The sequence below is a fragment of the Chlorocebus sabaeus genome, chromosome 26 (genome assembly GCF_047675955.1).
Source record: "Chlorocebus sabaeus isolate Y175 chromosome 26, mChlSab1.0.hap1, whole genome shotgun sequence".
NCBI lineage: Eukaryota > Metazoa > Chordata > Mammalia > Primates > Cercopithecidae > Chlorocebus > Chlorocebus sabaeus.
The window spans coordinates 18,724,756-18,749,073 of NC_132929.1; the positions used below are offsets into that span (position 1 = coordinate 18,724,756).

Here is a 24,318-nt window from a genome sequence, read left to right on the forward strand (position 1 = left end):
GTACCTGTAAAAGCTTATTAAATATTTTTAATTGTTTGTTTTCTTATTGTTGAGTTTTCAGAGTGCTTTATATATTCTGAAAAGTCCTTTGCAGGTGATTCACAAATATTTTTCTTCCACTCTGTAACTTGTCTTTTCATTCTTTTCATAACGTCTTTTGCAAGCAAAGTTTTTAATTTAATGAAATCCAAATTATCAATTTTTTTATTTTATGAATCATGCTTTTGTCATCATTTGACAAGCTTCTTGCCTAAACTTAAGTTACAAAGATCTTCTCCATGTTTTCTTCTAAAAGTTATACAGCCTTCTATCTCACATTTCGATGTGCGGTATATCTTCAGTAAATTTTTGTATAATGTGTGTACTTTCGGTGGAGGTTCATTACTTTTGTAAAAGGATGCCTGATAGCTCCAGCACCAAGACCATTCGTTTTCCATTGAATCACCTTTGCGACTTTGTAGATTATTACTGGCCTTCTTTGTATGGGTCAGCCTATGTCCAAAATCTCTATTTTACTCCACTTGATCTATATGTCTATCCCTTTGCCAGTACTACAGTCTTCATTATCCTAGTTCTGTTTTAAAACCATATAGTTTGTTTCTTTGCTTATATTTTATATTTTTAGACAGGATCTCACTTTGTCACCGAGGCTGGAATATGGTGGCACAATCATAGTGCACTCAAATTCCTGGGCTCTGGCAATCCTCCTATTTCAGCCTCCCAAGCAGCAGGGGACTACAGCCATGTACCACCATGTTGAGTCAATTTTTTTTTTTTTTTTCAAGGTGCAAACAGGGTTTATTTCACATTAATATATTAACTGGATTTTTTGTCAAATAAATAGGGAATTCTCTTTAGATAACCATCTCCTCACTTCATGGCCAGTCCAGGAACAAACAAGAGCGAATGTTAGCGCATCCAGGGGCACGAAGCTTACGGGGAAGAAGCAGGCTGGGGGGCTAGTGGCAGGTCCCGGCCGGCACGAAGGGTCAGCGGCACTTGTTTCCAGCCCCACCCAGCAGCCCAAAAGTGGACAGACATGCATTCTCTGGTTCCAATCAGGAAGCTCCTTCTAGAGGGAAGTGAGAGGTGAGGGAAAGCAAATTCCAGAAACACCAGTGAAAGGCAGAAGCACTTCCTCCCAGCCTCGGCGGCCCTGCCCCGACGCCACCCAAGCCCTGAAAGCTCATTTTACAGCTTCAAAAGTCACACGGGGTGGCAACAGCATGACCCAGGACAAGGAAGGGAAGGACAGTGGCAGGGCTGCAGTTGGACCCTGGCTGAGTGGAATGCGGACACGGTGGCCTTCTGAGACCAGCATAGACCAGCGGAGGGAATGTGAGCAGGGCCTGGCAGGGCCGGGGAAGACACCTGGCTGGTCTGAAGTGGCTCATGAGGCTGAGTGTAGCAGTGGCTGCCAGACTGAGGGAGCTGGACTGCGGTGGAGGAGGTGGCCAGAGAGTCCCTTCGAGGGGAGAAGCTGAGAGTGAAACAGGAACAGGGGATGCCCCGTGCTCCCAGGAGAGCCCCAGATAGTGAGTGAGGCACACTGGGCAGCGTTGTGGGCTCTGGGCTGGCATGGGAAGCTGGGCGGCACCTCTCCTGAGGCCGGGGGCCCTAATGTCCCACAATGCTAGTTCCTAGTAATTGTTTATGATCAGACCTGGAGGGAGAACAAGGCGCCCCCTCCCCCAGCCCCAGTGCAGCCCCGATGGGAGGGGTAGGGTACAGAGATAAAGGTGGGAGGCAGGGAGGCAGGAGGTCCTACTGGGTCTTCTTATCTTCCGGTGGGTAGTAGGGAGGTGGTGGCGGCTGGCTCGTGGGCATGTAGACGTTGTGAGGGTTGCCTGGGTTGTAGTAGGCGCTGGCGGCTGCTTCTGCGGCCTTGGCTTCGGCTGCAGGAGTGGAGGGGACATCGGGGCCGCTGACCGGAGGTTCCATGGGTCCAGGATAGGGCGGTGGTGGGGGCTGCACGTATCCCATGGCCCCGTCCATCATGGGGGGTCCTGGATAGAACTCTTGAGATGCCACCTGGAGCATCCGCTGTCCAAACTCAATGGCGCCCCCTGCCGTGAAAGTCAACTTGTAGGAAGCAGAGCCTTCCCAGCCACCTCCCGCTTCCGCCTTCACTATTCCCTTGATGTAGTTTGCACCAAATACAGGCTGCTTGATCTCACAGTCTTTCATGAGATAAAATGGCATCATGAAGGATTGCATGGCATCCTTGCCCTTGGACAGAAAGATGACCCGGTAAGGGGTAAGGTAGACGGTGCCTTTCTTGGTCCCTTTGAAGGCTTCTGGCACGTTCTTCATGTCATTGAATGTGAGTTCCACATGATCATAGGACATTAGGATGCTCTCGGTGTTGTTGACGATCACTCCGCCGCCCTCCGAGTGATTCTTGTTGAGCGCCATAGTCTCTCCGACAGGGGTCCCGAGACTCAAAACGCAGTCAATTTTTTTTTTTTTTTTTTTTCTTAGTTTGTAGAGATGGAGGTCTCACTATGTATTTTTTAACTGACAGAAATTACACATTTTTATTGTATAAACATGTTTTGAAGACACGTATACACGATGGAATGGCTCAAATAACATGCCTCACAAACACATTTTTAATAAGAACACTTAAAAATCTATTATCTACGTGATTTGATTTTTTTCCCCAACATTATTATCCTTTTTCAACATTGTTTTGGCTACTCTAGAGCCTTTGCTTTTCTATCTTAACTTTAGAATCAGCTTCTCTATAACTACAAAAAGTACTGCTGGGATTTTTATTATTATTTCATTAAATCTATAGATCAATTTGGGGAGAATCAATATCTTCCAATTAATGAACCTTCCATTAATGAACCTTCCAATTAATGAATATGGTATGCCTCTCCATTTATTTAAATCTTCTTTTATTTCTTTAATCAGGTTTTTATAGTTTTCAGCATACAGAATATATACATATACCCTTTTTTTTTTTTTTTTTTTTTTTTTTTTGAGACAGAGTTTCACTCTTATTGCCCAGGCTGGAGTGCAGTGGCGCAATCTCAGCTCACCACAACCTCCACCTCCCACTTTCAAGCGATTATCCTGCCTCAGCCTCCGGAGTAGCTGGGATTACAGGCATGCACCACCATGCCTGGCTAATTTTGTATTTTTAGTAGAGATGGGGTTTCTCCATGTTGGTCAGGCTGGTCTCGAACTCCTGACTTCAGGTGATCCGCCCATCTCAGCCTCCCAAAGTGGGATTACAGGCATCAGCCACTGCGTCCAGCCCAGATCCTGCATATATTTTGTTATATTTACACCCTACATATGTCTTTTTTTTTTTTGGAGCTATTAAAATTTTTTAAAATTCAGTTCTCAATTGTTCATTGCTAGTACACAGAAATATGGTTGCTTTTTGTGGCCTGATCTTGTATCGCTTGCTAAACTCACTTATTCTAGGAAGTTTTTACAATTCTTGGGATTTTCTTTATAGACAATCATGTCATCCACAAACAGGAACAATTTTATTTCCTCCTTTTCTGTCTGTATGTCATTATTTATTTATATATCTTTGCTGCACCAAACTCAAGTCTCATTCTGGATTGCTGATGACACAAATGTTAGATATTTTGATATTATCTCATAGGTCACTGAGGCTCTGTTTATATTTTTACATGGTTTTCCCTGGTTGTTCAGATTAGATCATTTCTATTGATCTGTTTTCAAGTTCACTGAATCTTTCACCTATCATGTCCATTCTGTTACTGAGCCCATTCAGTGAGTTTTTTATGTCTGTTATTGTACATCTTGGGTCTAAATGTTCTATTTAGTTGTTCTTTACGTCTTCTATTCCCTTGCTAAGATTGTCTATCTTCCTGCTCATTCTTGGAGCAATGTCATAATAGCTGATTTAGTCCTTTAAACGTAATTTTAACATCTGTATGATCCCGGCACTGGCATCTACCTTTTTCTATATAAGTTGAGATCTGTCTGATTCTTTCTAAGCTGAGTGATTCCAGGTTGTATTCTGGACGTTTTGAACATTATGTTATGAGACTCTAGGTCTTATTCAAGTCCCACCAAGAATGTTGGTATTTTTGCTTTAGCCAGTAATTGACCCAGTTGAGTTCATGCTTCAAGTTCTGACCAGCCTTCTGTAGGTTGTATTTCTAATGTCAATTCAGTTTTCAAAGCCTTTGCAGTTATATTTAACGTGTTCCATAAGTACTCCATGTAGTTTCCAGTTTGGGATGTGGGCAATGGTCTATCCCATAATTCAGTTCTCAAAGTTCGTATGTGCTGTTTAGGATTGGACCCATGCATGCACAGACTGGAGGTCAGCTCAGGAGTCCAAAAGCAACTTTAGGTGGTCAGTTTCCCAAGTTCCTCCCTCATCTACAATCTTTCATTTCACTGGGGCTCCCCTTTTCCAGTTTCCCAGCAGAACTCTGGGGCTTTATTAACACCACTCTGCAGAGTACTTCCCATGACTGTGCTCACATCAGGCAAGGCCAAGCAACAGAACAGCAGAGGGAGAAAAAAAACAGTGGGGATTTGCCCAACTCTTTTCAGACCATAGCTCCTCCAATCTGAGAAGAAGGATCCTCTCCCTCTATTTTAGGCTTTTGCCTGCCCCCATTGAGTCCACTGTCAAGGATTGTTTGAGGCCTGGGTGTAAGAGAATAAATAAAAAGAGAGAAAGATGTAGGATTTCCATGCTTTCTCTGGGCATTAGGAGACCCCTTTCCTCCTCCTCGAGTCAGAACTAGAAGACTTCTCTCGATGCATTTTCTGTCCATGTCAATGCTCACTTCCAAGTTGCAGGACACATTAAGTTCAGGCTGGGGCATACTGGAAGAAAAAAATGGTAAACTCACTGCTGGTTCAATGGTATTTTGAATTCTGGTCTTCTTCTCCAGTCTGTCTCCCACAATTTACTTTTCAGAGGCCTCAAATAGCCACTCCAAGAATTTTGCCCAGGTTTTTAGCTGCATTCAGTGGAAGAGACAGAGTGAAGTGCGCTGACTCCATCTCATCTGGAACCAGAACCTGGACTACTGTTTTTCTTAACAAACTTTGTAGAACTGATTATTTTAAACTACTTGTATAACCTGGAACTTAATTAAAAATTAAAAATAAATCCTATAATAATCTTATTGAGGTGGAGGGAAAAAGCTAGTAGAATCACATTTTTTAAAAGCATATAGGCCGGGCGCGGTGGCTCAAGCCTGTAATCCCAGCACTTTGGGAGGCCGAGACGGGCGGATCACGAGGTCAGGAGATCGAGACCATCCTGGCTAACCCGGTGAAACCCCGTCTCTACTAAAAAATACAAAAAAAACTAGCCGGGCGAGGTGGCGGGTGCCTGTAGTCCCAGCTACTCGGGAGGCTGAGGCAGGAGAATGGCGGGAACCCGGGAGGCGGAGCTTGCAGTGAGCCGAGATCTGGCCACAACACTCCAGCCTGGGGGACAGAGCGAGACTCCGTCTCAAAAAAAAAAAAAAAAAAAAAAGCATATATACTTTTGGACATTATATGTACGTGAAAAAAGGTGAAGTTCTTAATTGTACTTTGCTTCTTATATTTGAATCTTGTTTTACCTGTGGACTTTCATAAATATTAGGACGATTACACATTTCTTAAAAAGAAGAATAAAAAAAGCAGGAATTACCCAAAGTGTGAGAAAAAGGAAGCAGTTTGCAGATGAAAGGCTGTAAGCCTCAAGAAACTGAAAATATGGCCGGGCGCTGTGGCTCACGCCTATAATCGCAGCACTTTGGGAGGCTGAGGCAGGTGGATCATGAGGTCAGGAGATTGAGACCATCCTGACTAACATGGTGAAACCCCATCTCTACTAAAAATAAAAAAAATTTAGCCGGGCATGGCAGCGGGCACCTGTAGTCCCAGCTACTTGGGAGGCTGAGGCAGGAGAATGGCGTGAACCCGGGAGACAGAGCTTGCAGTGAGTGGAGATCATGCCACTGCACTCCAGCCTGGGCAACAGAGCGAGATTCCGTCAGAAAGAAAGGAAAGAAAGGAAAAAAAGGAAAGAAAGAAAGAAAGGAAGGAAGGAAGGAAGGAAGGAAGGAAGGAAGGAAGGAAGGGAGGGAGGGAGGGAGGGAGGGAGGGAAGGAAAGAAAGAAAGAAAGAAGAGAGAGAGAGAGAGAGAGAGAGAGAGAGAGAGAGAGAGAAAGAAAGAAAGAAAGAAAGAAAGAAAGAAAGAAAGAAAGAAAGGAAGAAAGAAAGAAACTAACTGAAAATATTTCAGGAAGACCAGCACTCTGGGTATAAGCTCAACATTTTCAACAGAAAAAGGAAAAGCAGCAGGCAGGGATCAGTTCAGTGTTTTGTATGCCATGTTATGGTGTGTGGATTTTACATGAGAAAAAGAAGATTATGAATAGTTTTTAGCAAAGGCTGGGGAGTGACATAACTGTTAGTATGTTAGAAGGATCACTCTTGCCGCAAAACATTAAGGTGAATAGAAAGTAAATCTTACTGACTGAATTTAAGGGAAACAATGAGTTGCAGAATAGCATATATAGTTTGATTCCATATGTTGTTGTGGAAGGTGGGTAATGGAGGGGGATTTTATATATACATAAACATATGGATGATTATATATTATGATAGACGATTTTATGTGTGTGTGTATATATGTGTGTATATATACATATCTAGACATAGATATATAGAGCTGATTATAATATGCATAGAACATTTCCGGAAAATACACAGGAAACCGGTAACAGTAGTTAACTGTGGAGAAGAAAGCGAGGGGCTTAAAGGAAACTTACTTCTCACTTTATTTCGTTGTGTTGATTTTTAAGTTTCTTATTGTGACCATTTACACTCTTAAAAAGGTTTATCAGTGAAATGGAGGGAGAGCTTATGCACAAACTGGATATTAGTTATATATGAATGATATTAAAACAAGATAAAGTATCAATGAGCCTAATATTCAGTAGACTGTTCTAGCACATCGTTAGCACTCAAACACTACTATAGATGTCCTGACACATAAGATATTACCAAATTCTTTTTTTTTTTTTTTGAAATGGAGTCTTACTCTGTCACTTAGGCTGGAGTGCAGTCACACGATCTTGGTTCACTGCAACCTCTGCCTCCCAGGTTCAAGTGATTCTCCTGCCTCAGCCACCTGAGTAGCTAGACTACAGATGTGCACCACTGTGCCCAGCTAATTTTTGTATTGTTAGTAGAGATGGGGTTTCACCATGTTGGCCAGACTGGTCTTGAACTCTTGACCTCAAGTGATCCACCCACCTCAGCCTCCCAAAGTGCTGGGATTACAGGCATGAGCCACCACACCCGGCCATTACCAACTATGTATACATTAAGTTCACAACACAAAACAGCTTTTAATTACATTACAATACAATGGGTATAAAGGGAAAAAGTAAAATATCTTCTCCTTCTCTGACCCCTCTGATTCTAATCACCTCAGGGTCTTCTTGAGCTATATGTGATTCCAAATGTTCTTTGTGCATATGGAGCATATATAAATATGTACATGTGTTTTCAGGTAAAGACATATACATTCTATTCCATTTCAAGGAAATAGACCTCTGCTCCTTGAAATAATCTAAATCTATTCTATTCTCTACGTGTCATTTTTCTAAACGAAAGAAGAGTAACGAGTAAACGAATCCCCAAGCCTACAGATAATGTTACATCTTCCAAGGAGAAAAATGTTAAAATGAACATACTCAACAGATAAAGTTCTTGGAGACCTCCACACACCCTTTGATGAAACAATGAACATCAACAAGGACAAGCAAAAGTTACTTTAGGAGAAAAAAAAACGCACAGGATGAAATAAACAAAAGAGTAGATTATATGTTATACATGAGGATAAAGGATGGAATGAAGGGTAAGGATATATCCCTAATCTTTCAGGTCCCAGTATGTAACTACTATGCTCTGCCACAAAAGGTCTCTGTGGAGCAATGTTCACAGTCTTCTCTACTGGATAAACCAGTGATCTAATCCAGAAATTACATACTACTTCTATTCTCATGACTGGGAAAAAGGAGTAGTCATATGTTGCAGCAGAAGATGGAGACTTTAAACAGGCAAGGCAGAACAGGTGCAGTTACTCTCCTGTAATAGTAACCCTTCTTCCCACCTCTCAGCTTGTGCTCTGTAGTCTAAAAGGCAAAAATAAAATCCAGGACCAATATTTCAGGGTAAAAAAAAAAAATTCCCTGAAAATCAAAACAAAATCATTTCCCCTTCACGACCTATAAAGAAAAATGTAGTTTTCCTGAATTTATATGAGGCAAGACAAACTAATTCCCAAATATCTCAACTGAGAATAAAATTGTTTCATTATCTAACGATGACATTTATTGTTATTTTTTGGTTTTAGTTGGACCTCCACTCACTTTACAGGATGGAAAGAAGAAAATTTTTAAATAATTAAATAATCCTTCAATTAATTACCTTCTCACCCAAGGGAATAAACAGAAAAACATCAGTTCTACTCAGGACGGTACACTGAAAAATGAAAAAGTACAAGAGATGATGCTGATCACTCGCAGCATAAAGAACTAAGATGGAACAGAAGGGCCAAACAACTTTCTATTCAATCACTGACGTAAGTAGTGATTTTTAAATATAACCAACTTTGTCAGATTGAACATATTATGGAGGGAACACACATAAGAATAAATGAGCGCTCCTGTAATCCCAGCTACTCAGGAGGCTGAGGCAGAAGAATTGCTGGAACCCGGGAGGTGGAGGTTGCAGGGAGCTGAGATGGCACCACTGCACTTCAGCCTGGGCAACAGTTCAAGGCTCCATCTCAAAAAAACAAAAAGAAAAGAAAAAGAAAAAGAAAGAATAAATGAGAAATCAGAGCTACAGAATTTTTTTTTATTATTTATTTACTTAGACATGGGGTCTCACTCTGTCACCCAGGTTGGAACACAGTGGCATAATTATGGCTCACTGCAGCCTTAACCCCTGGGCTCAAGTGATCCTCCCACCTTAGCCTCTCAAGCAGCTGGGTCCACCAGTGCACATGATTACACCTGGCTAATTTTTTTATTTTTTGTAGAGACAGGGTCTCAAGCTATGCTGCTCAGGCTCATCTCATACTCCTGGCCTCAAATGATCCTCCTGCCTTGGCCTCCCAAAGTGCTAGGATTACAGATATGAGTCACTGCACCTCGCCTACACAATACTTTTAAAAGAAAAACATTTTGTTATGCTCAAGTAAATATTTATATCCAATTAGATGCCAGTAAATGATGTATAAACTTTTAAAGATCCTAAGAAGACTTCCTTTGATAAAAAGATACACTAAATATAAATACAGCAAGTCCTCATTTAATGTCATTGAGAGGTTCTGGGCTTTAAGCAAAACAACATGTAACGTAATTTGGTCCTCGAAAAACCTTATTGAGTTCAAAGTCATTCTGTCATAACATTAGAGAGGAAAGAAAATTGGTTTTGTTATACATTGTTTCACTTAAAGTTGCAGTTTCCAAGAACCTATTGAGACTTAAGTGAGGACTTACTGTAACAGGAATTTTACAATATTCTGAATTCCTAAAACATTAAACCAACCTATATGCAAGAGTTAAAAAACAAAAAAAAAAAACAAACTCAAATCCTTAAACCAAATGAAAATTTTCTGGAAGATCCAGGGGACTGTCTTCCATCATAATAAAGAGTTGACTCTCTATATGACACGGCCTTGGGACTCGGAGCCCTAGTCATCGAAAGGTGACTATCAACGAGTATTTACAGCACTTTTCAGCAAATTATTCCAGAACCTCAATATTTATTTTTCTCACTCAGAAAAAAATCAACAATAAAGTTTATGAAGTAACTAACCAGAAAGGGAATAGGTATGTTATCCTATCTTCCCACATCAATTTACAAATGTATGCTATCACTGAATATAAAGATTCTTTGTGCTGTTATTTTGTCACTAAGCATAATATAAAAGTCAAGTTTAAATATACACAATCTCCGCCTTTTAAGAGGCCCACAACTTAAAAGAGAATACAAATTTTTTTTTTTCTGTTCTTTTTGTTTTGTTTTGTTTTTGAGACGAAGTCTCGCCGTCTCCCAGGCTGGAGTGCAGTGACGTGATATCAGCTCACTGCAAGCTCTGCCTCTTGGGTTCACGCCATTCTCCTGCCTCAGCCTCCTGAGTAGCTAGGACTAAAGGCACCTGCCACCACGCCTGGCTAATTTTTTGCATTTTCAGTAGAGACGGGTTTTCTCCGTGTTAGCCAGGATGGTCTCAATCTCCTGACCTCCTGATCCGCCTGCCTCGGCCTCCCAAAGTGCTAGGATTACAGGCGTGAGCCACCAGGCCCCACCGAGAATACAAATTTATTTATTTATTCATTTTTGAGATAAGAGTCTCACTCTGTTACCCAGGCCAGAGTCCAATGGTGCAATCTTGGCTCACCGCAACCTCAGGCCTCTCAGGTTCAAGTGATTCTCCTGCCTCAACCTCCTGAAAATTTATTTTTTTTTAATACCATAAAACAAGTTGAAAAGTGCACAAGATAATAAACAAGGCAAAATACAGTCCTTATTAAAATCTATTGAGAGAAGTGTGTTAGCCCAATAGCAATTAGTACCCAGTGGTCATATTGTGGTCTCAACTGTTTCCCAATACAAGGAAACACAGTTACTAGGAGAAACAGGGCTCCTGATTCCGAATATGGCACAGAAAAAGTTTAAGGAACATCTGAAATACTCTGCTGTGCCAGAAAACAAGGACAACATCAAAGAATATTGGAGTTATACAAGAAGAACACAAAGCCAATGCAAAAGGGCTTCTACTAGTCAAAGATACGAAATTTAAGCTTCAAAAGGATAATGATTTCAATGGTTTGAAATAAAATATAGAAAAAGGCATGAGTTCATAATGATACTCAAAACAAAAAAGCAAATACACTGGTCATATAAGACCACAACTTATTATTCTGAAAATCAATAAATAAAAGGGAAGAAAACTCAAGCCCTTTATCCTGTCCTTCCTATACTAACTATATTTCAAGGGAAACAAATGATGGAATAACATTCTACTTTGTAGAATAATTCCAGTTAAGGAATTTAGAAGGAATCAAAGAATTAGGAAAACCACCATTTTGCAATCTCTAATGAAAACAATGAATCTAGGTGATGGAGTCTTCCCAACAATAACAACAGCACAAATCTCATTAATCCTCTAAATCTAACTAAGAGTTCACAAGAAATATGAAGGATGGAAGAACACATTAAAAGACACCACAAGGATGCAATCAGCCATATCCAGATTTTGGACTATTTTATCAAACTAAGAACTTCATTCCTTCAACAAAAAAAGGGAAGGCAAGCGAAAAAAAAAAGTAAGGGAGAACAAACTCTGTGACATGGCAACAAAATATAATGCAATGTGCCTGCCTTGTATATAAATCCTAATTTGAACAAAGCCACCTGTAAAATGATATTTTTGAGACCATGGGAGAAATTAAATACTGGATAGATCTGAGATGGTATTGTAAAATAACGTTAATTTTGTTAGGTTTTCAATACTATCGTGTTCGCATTATTAAGAAAGGAATCTCATTGGGAGGCTGAAGCAAAAAGATCATTTGAGGCCAGGAGTTCAAGTTCTCAACATAGTGAGACCTTGTCTCTACTTTTAAAAAATTTTTGTGTGTGTGAAAAAAGCAAAAGAAAGAAAAGAATCCCCTAATGTAAACTGTGGACTTCAGTTAATAAAAATCTAAGGCTGGGCGCGGCGGCTCACGCCTGTAATCCCAACACTTTGGGAGGCCGAGGCAGGGGATCACCTGAAGTCAGGAGTTCAAGACCAGCCTGGCCAACATGGCAAAACCCTGTCTCTACTAAAAATATAAAAATTAGCCGGGCGTGGTGGCACACGCCTGTAATCCTAGCTATCCAGGATGCTGAGGAAGGAGAATCGCTTGAACCTGGGAGGCGGAGGTTGCAGTCAGGCGAGATCACACCACTGCACTCCAGCCTGGGCAACAGAGTTAGACTCTGTCTCAGAAAAAAAAAAAAAAAAATCTATCAATATTGGTTCATCAATTGTAACATTTGTATCATAAGAATGCAAGATGTTAATAATAAGGAAAACTGGATGGGAAGTCTGTATACAGGAACTTTGTACTTTCTACTCAATTTTGTGTAAACCTAAAACAGTTCTAAAAAGTAAAGTCCAGGGCCAGGTGCGGTGGCTCATGCCTGTAATCTCAGCACTTTGGTAGGCCAGGGCTGGAGGACTGTGTGAGGCCAGGAGTTTAAGACCAGCCTGGGCATTATAGCAAAACCCCACATCTACAATTTTTTTTTAAAAAAACTAATTGGGCATAATGGCATGTACCTAAAGCCCCAGCTTCTCAAGGGGCTGAGACAGGAGGATTGCCTGAGCCCAGGAGTCCAAGACTGCAGTTAACCATGATTATGCCACTGTACTTCAGCCTAAGCAACAGAATGAGAATCTGTCTTAAAAAAAAAAAGAAAAAGTCCTTGGGAGGCCAAGACGGGCGGATCACGAGGTCAGGAGATCGAGACCATCATGGCTAACACGGTGAAACCCTGTCTCTACTAAAAAATACAAAAAACTAGCCAGGCGAGGTGGCGGGCGCCTGTAGTCCCAGCTACTTGGGAGGCTGAGGCAGGAGAATGGCGTAAACCCGGGAGGTGGAGCTTGCAGTGAGCTGAGATCTGGCTGCTGCACTCCAGCCTGGGTGACAGAGCGAGACTCCATCTCAAAAAAAAAAGAAAAAGTCCACTCATTAAAAAAAGAAAAGAAAAACTGAGAATATGGGTTTCCTCTCCAATGAGTCTCCAATCCATTCCTAAAACTGGTCACCTGAGGAAATTCTACAGCCTGTTATTTCACTTTTCAAAAATACAGATCCCTCAAATTTCCCTAATGCTTAACACAGCTACTTCTAATACGTTCTTACATAAACACTTTCACACACTTTTGTTTGTTTGTTTGTTTTTGTTTTTTTGGCAATGGATAAATGGCGAAAACTTTCTATGCTCTAGTAAGCACAAGTTAATGGGGCCAGGCTCGGTGGCCCACGCCTGTAATCCCAGTACTTTGGGAGGCTGAGGCAGGTGGATCACCTGATATCACGAGTTCAAGACCAGCCTGGCCAACATGGTGAAACTCTCTCTCTACTAAAAATACAAAAATTAGCCAGGCATGGTGGCACATGCCTGTAGTCCCAGCTACTAGGGAGGCTGAGGCATGAGGATCACTTGAACCTGGGAGGCAGAGGTTGCAGTGAGCCAAGATCATGCTCCAGCAACAGAGTGAGACACTGTCTCAGAAAAAAAAAAAAGCTAATGGATTCACAAAATCTCAGAAAAAAAAAAAAGTTAATGGATTCACAAAATCATTAATCATCAGCTAAGCTCTCACAGGCAAAGTAATGTCTGCCAAATTTTGATACATCTCCAAACACCCCCTACCCCATCTCCACAGATTCTCTGACTAGGAACTAGGAACACAAATCTGTAAAACAAAGTATATTTATCTATAAAGAATATTTTCATTACAAAAACAAAGGAGCCCCCATTTGTTAGACAGAGAGACATACTCAAAAAATTATATGACACCTATACTTTCTTTTAAAGTACTCCAGAAATTTGGGGAAAAAATGTTGAAAGAATAGGATATATTTGCAACAATATTGGCCAAAATGCTGATACTTATTAAGACTGAGCTGAGTTTTGGATACATGACTGTTCATTATGTAATTCTATTTTGGTGCATATTTAAATTTTTCATAATAAAAAATTAGGTGAAGGGACTTCATTTCCAGCTCCACAAGTGAGGAACATCGAAGCTGCCATGCCATTCTGTCAACAAGTACAAAGCCGAACAAGTGAAAAAATCACCAACTTTTCTTAGGGCAAACTGCTGCCTTCAAAATTGGAAAGAGAGATGGGTGGACACAGACAGTCATGACACAGCAGACCAGAACCATACATATGAACCAGTGCCAGAGTAGAAAAACCTGAATTACAACTGACAGGTTGCTGGAGGCTGGGTGTCAACAAGCCCAAGACTTGAAAACTCCAGGGGCACCTAGTTACAGGTATGTTCCCCGAAATCTACCGAAATGTCAGACAGACGTCATGCTTTTGTGAGCTTTACCTCCAGGAGTTCAACTAGTTTCTCATAGTATATAGAGGAGAAAAATTCCCTCATGCTTCCAGCAGGGGGAAAAGAAAAGGAACCCTTTTAAAACATGCCACAGCATTCTGTTCTTCCTAATAAGGTCTGCCCTCAGGAGAAATAAGTTAACTACACCTAACCTGCTGGAGTTTGTTTTATTTATTTATTTTGTAATTAATTTTTATTTTAATTTTTTTTATTTTATCAGGCAGGGTGTTGCTCTGTTGCCCAGGCTGGAGTGCAGTGGCACAATCACAGCTCACTGCAGCCTTGACCTTCTGGGCTCAAGTGATCTTCCCACCTCTCAGCCTCCTGAGTAGCTGGGACTACAGGTGCACACCAACATGCCCAGATAATTTTTTGTATTTTTTGTATAGGTGGGATTTCACCACGTTGCCCAGGTTGATCTCAATCTCCTGGGCTCAAGCAATCTACCTACCTCGGCCTCCCAAAGTGCTGGGATTACAGGCATGAGCCACCATGTCTGGCCTGAGGTTTTATTGAAGCTTAATTGATCTAGGGGAGAGGAAATACCCACATGCAACCCATTCTAACCAGCCTGTCTCACCTAATGGGGTGTGGGGGGACTAGAAGCACTTATGAAGTTCACTGTCCAGAAGTATAGGTGCACTAAAAGACTGAGAACTAATAACAGGACTATGGAATGCTTCCCTTCTCTCTACCTATTACCACATTACTAATAGTCTATTTTCAGCAGTTGCTTTTATGCAGTACATTATGTCTAGCCATCAAGAAAAATATACAAGGAACACTAGAAGGCAAAAAAACACAATTTGAATAGAAAAAGCAAATATCAGAATTAAACATGGCAGGGATGCTGAAATAATCAGATCGGGAATTTAAAACAACATTGATTAATATGCTGAGGGCTCTAATAGATAAGGTAGACAGCATGCAAGAAGAGGTGGGTAATGTAAGTAGAGATGAAAATCCTAAGAACAAACGAAAAGGAAACACTAAAGATCAAGAACATTGTAACAGACATGATGAATGCCTTTTATGGGTTTATTAGTAGATTGGACACAGCTGAGAAAAAAAAAAAAAGTATCTGAGCTTGAGGATCTACAGAAACCTCCAAAAGAGAAAATCAAAGAGGACAAAGACAAAAAAAGAAAACAAAGAAACAGAAGAAAGGATTAATGAACAACTATAAGAGATGTATCACAAACATACACAAAGGGAACACCAGAAGGGAAAGAGAGAAAGGAACAGGTAACTATACGAATCAATGACTAAGAATTTCCCCAAGTTAATGTCAAACACCAAACCACAAATCCAAGAAATTCAGAAAATGCCAAGTGCATTTTCTGCATAAATGCAAAACATACAAACAAAAAACCCCCAAAACCTACATCTAAACATACTATTTTTTAACTATCAAAAAGCAAAGATAAAGAAACAATTCTGACTCTGAAAAAGCAGTTTGAAAAAAAAAAAAAGAAAAAATTCTGAATGAAGCTAGAGGGAAAAGAAAAACAAGCCTTACCTATAGAGGAACAACAACAAAAATTAGCCAGACACAGTAGCTCATCCCTGTATCCCAACACTTTGGGAAATCAAGGCGGGAGGACTGCTTGAGCCCAGGAGTTCAAGACCAGCTGAACTCCTTGAGCCCAGGAGTTCAGTTCAGACAATAGTGAGACCCCATCTCCACAAAAAATTAAACGTTAGCTGCGTATTCTTTCTTTCTTTCTTTCTTTTTTTCTCTGAGATGGAGTTTCATTCTTGTTGCCCAGGCTGGAGTGTAATGGCGGATCTCGGCTTACTGCAACCTCTGTCTCCCGGGTTCAAGCGATTCTCTTGCCTCAGCCTCCCAAGTGCACCACGATGCCCAGCTAATTTTTTGTATTTTCAGTAGAGATGGGGTTTCATCATGTTGGCCAGGCTGGTCTTGAACTCCTGACCTCAGGTGATCCACCCACCTCAGCCTCCCAAAGAGCTGGGATTACAGAGATGAGCCAGTGAGCTCGGCCTAAAGCTGGGTATTCTTATATCAGACAAAACAGAATTTAAACCAACAACAATCAAGAAGGACAAAGAAGGGCATTACATAATGATAACAGGTTCAATGCAATAAGACTTAACTATTCTAAATATATATGCACCCAACATTGAAGCATCCAAATTCATAAAACAAGTTCTTCTCGACCTATGAAAAGACTTAGCCCCACATAGTGGGAGACTTCTACACCCCATTGACAGCATTAGACAAATCATCAAGGCAGAAAACTAACAAAGAAATTCTGAACTTAAACTCGACACTTAACCAATTAGACCTAATAGACATCTACAGAATACTCCACCCAATAACCACAGAATATACATTCTTCTCATCTGCACATAGAACATATTCTAAGATTGACCACATGCTAGGTAGGTCACAGAGCAAGTCTCAATAAATTCAAAAAATCAAAACCTAGCACTCTCAGACCACAGTGCAATAAAAAATAGAAATCAATACCAAAAAGATCTATAAAAACTACAAAAATACATGGAAATTAACCTGTTCCTGAGTAACTAATGTGTGAACAATGAAATAAAGGCAGAAATAAAAAAAAAATCATTGAAATTAATGAAGACAGAGACAAAACTTAACCAAAATATTTGGGATGCAGTTAAAGCAATGTTAAGAGGAAAGTTTGTAGCACTAAATGCCTTCATTAAGAAGTCAGAAAGATCTCAAATTAACAATCTAACATCTTGCATAGAAGAAATAGAAAAAAAAAGAGAGAACAAACTAATCGCAAAGCTAGTAAAAGAAAATAAATAACTAAAATCAGAGAAGAATTGAACAAAATTGAGATTCAAAAATCCATACAAAGGATCAATGAAATAAAGAGATAATTTGTTGAAAGAATAAACAAGATTGATAGACCACTAGCTACATTACCAAAGGGGGAAAAAAAGAGAAGATCAAAATAAGCACAATCAAAAACGACAAAGATGACAACTGATCCCATAGAAATAAAAAAGATTCTCAGAAATTATTATGAACACCTCTAAGCACACAAACTAGAAAATCTAGAGGAAATGGATACATTCCTGGAAACACACAAACTTCTAATATTAAACCAGAAAGAAAGTGAAAACTTGAACAGACCAACAAGATTCAAAATTGAATCAGTAATGAAAAACCTACCAACCAAAAAAAAGCTCTGTATCAGACAGATTCACAGTCCAATTCTACCAGCTGCACAAAGAACCGGTATCAATCCTACTGAAACTATTTAAAAAAAGGGGGGGGGGGATGAGTGGCACCTCCCTAATTCATTCTATAAAACCTGCATTAGCCTGATACCAAAATTTGGCAGAAAAACAACAAAAAGAGACAACTTCAGGCCAATATCCCTAATGAACACAGACACAAAAATCCTCAACAAAATACTAGCAAACCAAATCCAGCAGCACATCCAAAAGTTAATTCACCATGATCAAGTAGGCTTTATTCTTGGGATGCACAGTTAGTTCAACACATGCAAATAAAAAAATGTGATTCACCACATAAACAGAATTAAAAACAAAAACCACATAGTCATAGTCATCAATTACATGCAGAAAAAACTTTTCAATAAAATCCAACATCCCTTCATGATAAATACCCTCAACAGACTATAAATACCTTTTATTTATATGATAAATACCTTTCAAACAGGCATCAAAAGAACATACCTCAAAATAATAGCTATCTATGGCCAGGCATGGTGGCTCACACCCATAATCCCAGCACTTTGGGAGGCGGAGGTGGGTGGATTACCTGAGGTCGGGAGTTCCAGATCAGCCTGACCAACATGAAGAAACCCCGTCTCTACTAAAAATCCAAAATTAGCCAGGCATGGTGGCACATGTCTGTAATCCCAGCTACTCGGGAGGCTGAAGCAGGAGAATCGCTTGAACTCAGAAGACAGAGGCTGCAGTAATCCGAGATCACACCATTACACTCTACCCTGAGCAACAAGAGCAAAACTCTGTTGTGCCAAAAAAAAAAAAAAAAATTAACAAAAATAATAGCCATCTATGACAAACCCACAGCCAACATCACACTGAATGGGCAAAAGCTAGAATCATTTCCCATGAGAACTGGAATAAGACAACGATGCCTACTCTCACCACTCCTACTCAACATAGTATTGGAAATCCCAGCAAGAGGAATCAGGCAACAGAAAGAAATAAAAAGCATCCGAATAGGAAAAGAAGTCAAACTATCTCTCTTCACTAACAACATGATTCTATACCTAGAAAACCCTAAAGATTCCACCAAAAGGCCCCTAAAACTGATAAACAAACTCAGTGAAGTTTCAGTATACAAAACCAATGTACAAAAATCAGTAGCATTTCTATAGACTAATAATGTTCTAGCTGAGAGTCAAATCAAGAACATAAGCCCATTTAAATAGCCACCATAAAAGAATTAAAAAAAAAGAAAAAAAAGAAAAACCTAGGAATACAGCTAACCAAGGAGGTAAAACATCTCTACAAGGAGAACTATAAAACATTGCTGAAAGAAATCAGAGACGACATAAATAAATGTTAAAACATTCCATGCTCATGGATTGGAAGAATTAGTATTGTTAAAATGGCCATACTACCCAAAGCAATTTACAGATTCAACACTATTCCTATCAAACTACCAATGTCATTTTTCAGAGAATTAGAAAAAAAAAAATCTAAAATTCATATGAAACCAAAAAAGAACCCAAATATCCAAAGTAGTCTTAAGCAAAAAAGAACAAAGCATCACATTACCCAACCTCAAACTATACTATAAAGCAACAGTAATCAAAACAGCATGGTACTGTCTCAAAAACAGACACACAGACATGCAATAGATTAGAGAACCCAGAAATAAAACCACACACCTATAACCATCTGATCTTTGACAAAAGTCAACAAAAGCAAGAAACAGGGAAAGGCCTCCCTATTCAATAAATGGTGCTGGGATAACTTGCTAGCCATATGCAGAAGACTGAAATTAGACCCCTTTCACCACATACAAAAATTAACTCAAGATGTGTTAAAGAATGTAAGACCTCAAAGTAAAAATTCCTACAAGAAAACCTAGGAAATACCTTTGTTGACACTGGCCTTGGCAAAAGCTTTTTGGCTAAGTCCCCAGAAGTAACTGCAACGATAACAAAAAATGACAGGTAAGACCTATTTGAACTAAAGAACTTTCATAAAGCAAAAGAAACTACCAACAGAGTAAACAGAAAACCTACAGAATGGGAGAAATTATTTGCAAACTATGTATCCTCCAAAGGTCTAACATTCAGAATTTATAAGAAACTTAAACAAATGAACAATAAAAAACAAATCACCCTATTTTAAAACAGGCAAAGGACAAAGTGAAATATTAAAGTGTTCAGAGAAGGCCGGGCGTGGTGGCTCATGTGTATAATCTCAGCACTTTGGGAGGCCAAGGCAGGCAGATCACCTGAAGTCGGGAGTTCAAAACCAGCCTGACCAACATGGAAAAAGCTGGTCTCCACTAAAAATACAAAATTAGCCAGGCGTAGTGGCACATGCCTGTAATCGCAAATACTTGGGAGGCTGAGGCAGGAGAATCCCTTGAATCCAGGAGGCAGAGGTTGCAGTGAGCCGAGATAGCACTACTGGACTCCAGCCTAGGCAACAAGAACAAAACTCCGTATCAAAAAAAGGAAAAAAAAAAAGTGTTCGGAGAAAAACTCACCAACCTAGATTCTGTACCCCCCGAAATTATCCTTCAAAGTAAAGGAGAAATAGACTTTCTCAGACAAAAATTGAGGTAATTTTTTGGTAGTAGACTTCTCTTGCAAGACATGTTAAAAGTTCTTTGGAGAGAAGGAAAGTAATATAGGGTAGAAACCCAGATCTGAAGAAGGAAAAAGTGAAGGCAACATAATAAATTATTTTTCTTATGCTTAATTGATCTAACAGATAACAGTTTGCTCAAAATAATAATAGCAACAATGTATTGAATTATGTATGCTTATGTATATATTTTGCACAAACAAATATATATATACGCTTATGTATGCTGAATATATATGATGACTACAATGATATAAAGGACAGGAGGGAGAAATTAGGATAATTTTATTACAAGAAAATACCTTCACATTACCTTTGAAGTGGCATAGTGTTATTTGAAAGTGGACTTGGATTAGTTACAAATCTGTACTGCAAAATCTAGGGCAATCACTAAAAAAACTAAAAACAGAAGTATAATTGATACGTTAAGAAAGGAGAGAAGGCCAGGTGTGGTGGCTGTAATCCCAGCACTATGGGCAGCCAAGGTGGGTGAACTGATGGAGGTTAGGAGTTCGACCAGCCTGGCCAACATGAGACCAGCCTAGCCAACATGGTGAAACCGTGCCTCTACTAAAAATACAAAAACTAGCTGGGCATGGTGGCGCGCGTCTGTAGTCTCAGCTACTTGGGAAGCTGAGGTGGGGGGATCACTTGAGCCCAGGAGGCAAAGGTTGCAGTGAGCCGGAGATTGCATCACTGGCACTCCAGCCTGGGCGACAAAGCGAGATTCTATCTAAAAACAAAAACAAAAACTACAAAAGACAGAAAAATAAGACAAAACAACAACAACAACAACAGGCTGGGCACAGTGGCGCACACCCTTGTAATCCCAGCACTTTGTGAGGCTGAGGCAGGAGGATCACTTGAGGCCAGGAGTTGGAGACCAGCCTGGGCAACATAGTGAGACTCTGTATCCACCAAATTTTTAAAAATTAGCTAGGCATGGCAGCACACACCTGTAGTCCCAGTTACTCAGGAGGCCAAAGCAAGAGGATCACCTGAGCCCAGGAGTTCAAAGCTGCAGTAAGCTATGATCACACCACTGTACTCTAGCCTGGGTGACGGAGTGAGACCCCATCTCAAAAAAGAAAAGAAACAAAGAACAAGACAACAAATAGAAAACAGTAACAAAAATGGTAGATATTAATCTATCTATACAAACAATCACTTCAAACATCAATGGTCTAAATGTACCAAATAAAAGAGACTGGACAGACTAAATCAAAAAACAAAACCCAATTGTATGTTGTCTACAAGAAACTCACTTTAAGTATGTAAATGCAAATAAAGTAAATGGATGTAAATTATATACCCTATTAATACTCAAAAGAAAGTAAATATTGCTATATTAATTTGATAGAGCAGGCTCCATGTAAAAAAAATTGACAAGTATAAAGAAGGGCATCATAGCCAAGCACAGTAGCTTGCACCTGTAATCCCAGCTATTCAGGAGGATGAGGCAGGAGGATCACTGAGGTCAGGGGTTCAAGACCAGCCTGAACAACCTAGTGAGTACATCCCCAAGAAAATTAATAGTAATAATAACAAGAGTATTACATAATGATAAAGGGGTCATTTCTCTAAGAAGCCATATACTATGTGCCTAATAATATCTAGAAACATGCATGCATCTAACAACAGAGCTTCAAACTACATGAGGTAAAAAACAATAGAATTGTAAGGAGAAAGACGAATGCACTATTATAGCTGGAGACTTCAAAACTCTTCTGTCAGAAATGAACAGATCCAGCCTCCAGAAAATCAGTAAAGACACAGCTGAACTAAACAATACCATCAATTAACTAGATATAACTGACATCTACAGACTACTTAAGCCAACAACAGCAGAATACACATTATTCTTATGCTCATACAGAATATTCACCAAGACAGATCACATTCTGAGTGCTATAAAACATACCCTAACAAAGTAATAGAAATCATACAATGTCTGCTCTCAGAACACAGTGGAATTTAACTAGAGATCAATATTAGAAAGACAACTGGAAAAATTCTGAAATACATGGAGATTAATACAACGCACTTCTAAACACATGAGTCAAAGAAGAACTATCACAAGAAGTTTTAAAATATTTCATGCTGAATAAAAATAAAACATAACATCAAAATTTCTGGGATGCACTGAAAACGGTGCTTGAAGAGAAATTTATAGGACTGAGTGCACGTAGTAGAAAAGAAAGATCTAAAATCAATAACCAAAGTTTTTACTTTAGGAAACTAGAAAGCAAATTAAAGCAGAAGAGAAGAAATAATAAAAATTAGAGCAGAAATCAATCAAATTAAACATAGAAAATCAATAGAGAAAATTCAAAATATTTGCAAAAGACCTATATGATAAAAGACTGATATCCAAATATTTGAATAATTCTAAAAACTCAACAATAAGAAAACAAACAACCTGATTTTAAAATCGGTCAAACACTTCTGATACCCCACCAAAGAAGATATACAGATGGCAAATAAGCACATGAAAAAGTGCTCCACATCACACATCATTAGAGAAACGCAAATTAATGACAATGAGATGTCACTACACACCTGTTAGATGACCAAAATCCAGAACACTGACAATACCAAATGCTGGTGAGCATGTGGAACAACAGGAACTCTCATTCACTGCTGATGAGAACGCAAAATGATACAGCCACTTTGGAAGAAAATTTGGCAGTTTCTTATAAAACTAAACACGCTCTTATTATCAAATCCAGCAATAATGCTCTTTGGTATTTCCCCAAACAAGTAGAAAACTTTTCCCACACAAAAATCTGCACAGCAACCAAGATATCCCTCATTAGGTGAATGGATAAATGAACTGTGGTACCTCTAGACAATGGAATATTATTAAATGTTTAAAAAAATGACCTATCAAGCCATGAAAAGATGTGGAGGAAACTTAAGTGCATATTACTAAATGAAAGAAGCCAATAAATATATGACTCTAAATATACGACATCTGGAGAAGGTAAAATTAAAGAGAAAGTAAAAAGATTAGTCATCACCAGAGTTTAGGAGGCAGGGAAACAGAGAGTACACAGAGGATTTTTAGGGCAGTGAAAAGAAAGAGAGATGGTTCCTGACATACAATGGTTCAACTTACAATTTTTCAACTTAAACAGGTTTATCAGAACATAACCCCATCATAAGTTGAGGAGCACATATATACACATAATGGTGGATATATGTCATTACACATTCATCCAGACCCACAGAATGTTCAATAAGAGTGAATCTTATTGTAAAACTATGGGATCTCGGTGATAATGACGTATCAATGTAGGTTCATCAACTGTAACAAATGTACAGCTGTGGGGGATGATGATACTGAGGGAGTACATACATGTGAGAGGGCAGGCAATATGTATACCTCTATACTTTCCTCTCAATTTTGCTGTGAACCTAAAACTGTCTTTTTAAAAAAGTATTTTAAAAATTAGAGAAAAAAGAAAATTTAATATTTGCCTGTCTCAGGCTGGGCGTGGTGGTTCACATCTTTAATTCCAACATTCTGGGAGGCTGAGGCAAGACGACTGCTTGAGCCTAGGAATTTGAGATCAGCCTGGGCAACATAGCTAGACTCTATGTCTCTACAAAAAAAAAAAAAAAATCAGCCGAGTGTGGTGGCACACACCTGCGGTCCCAGCTACTCTGGAGGCTGAGGCCAGAGGACTGGTTGAGCCACAAGATCGAGGCTGCAGTGAGCTGTGTTTGGGCCACTGCACTCCAGCCTGGGTGACAGAGTGAGACCTTGTCTCATAAATAAATAAATAAATAAATAAATAAATAAATAAATAAATAAATAATCTGTCTGTCTCACTTCAGGATTCTAGACGTGTACCAAATTCTATTAAGACTAGAATGGAAATCTAACTTTTTTAGAAGTACTGATGGTTCCTGAGGAACCATCATTTCACTGTAGAAATGACTAATGATCAGATTTGAAATCAAAGGACAGAAGTTTTTTTTCTCTTACAGTGGCACTGCAAATCTATACTTTTTTGAGACAGGGTCTGGTTCTGTCGCCCAGGCTAGAGTGCAATGGCACCTTCTTGGCTCACTGCAACCTCCGCCTACTGGGCTCAAGCGATTCTTATACCTCAGCCTCCAGAGTAGCTGAGATGAGAGGCGCACGCCACCACGCTTGGCTAAATTTTGAATTTTTTAGTAGAGATGGGGTTTTACCATGTCGCCCAGGTTGGTCTCAAATTCCCGACCTCAGGTGATCCACCCACCCTGGCCTCCCAAAGTGGTGGGTTTACAGGCATGAGCCACCGCGCCTGGCCTAAACTATACTTATTAAAAAGAAAATACAACAACAACAC

General features: G+C 39.6%; 1 protein-coding gene and 1 pseudogene across 6 annotated transcripts in view; both read right to left on the reverse strand.

Moving 5' to 3' along the window:
- TTBK2 (tau tubulin kinase 2) overlaps positions 1-24,318 on the reverse strand; it is a 180,339-nt gene that overhangs the window by 104,408 nt on the left and 51,613 nt on the right. The window contains exon 1 of one of the 6 annotated variants that reach the window (XM_073012086.1): positions 5-694. The exons of the other annotated variants lie outside the window; for them this stretch is intronic. The gene's annotated coding sequence lies outside the window, so the exon portion shown is untranslated. Of the gene's footprint in view, positions 1-4; positions 695-24,318 lie in introns of those variants that run through there. 6 annotated transcript variants of the gene reach the window in all.
- LOC103245755 (WW domain-binding protein 2 pseudogene) lies at positions 842-3,038 on the reverse strand (annotated as a pseudogene).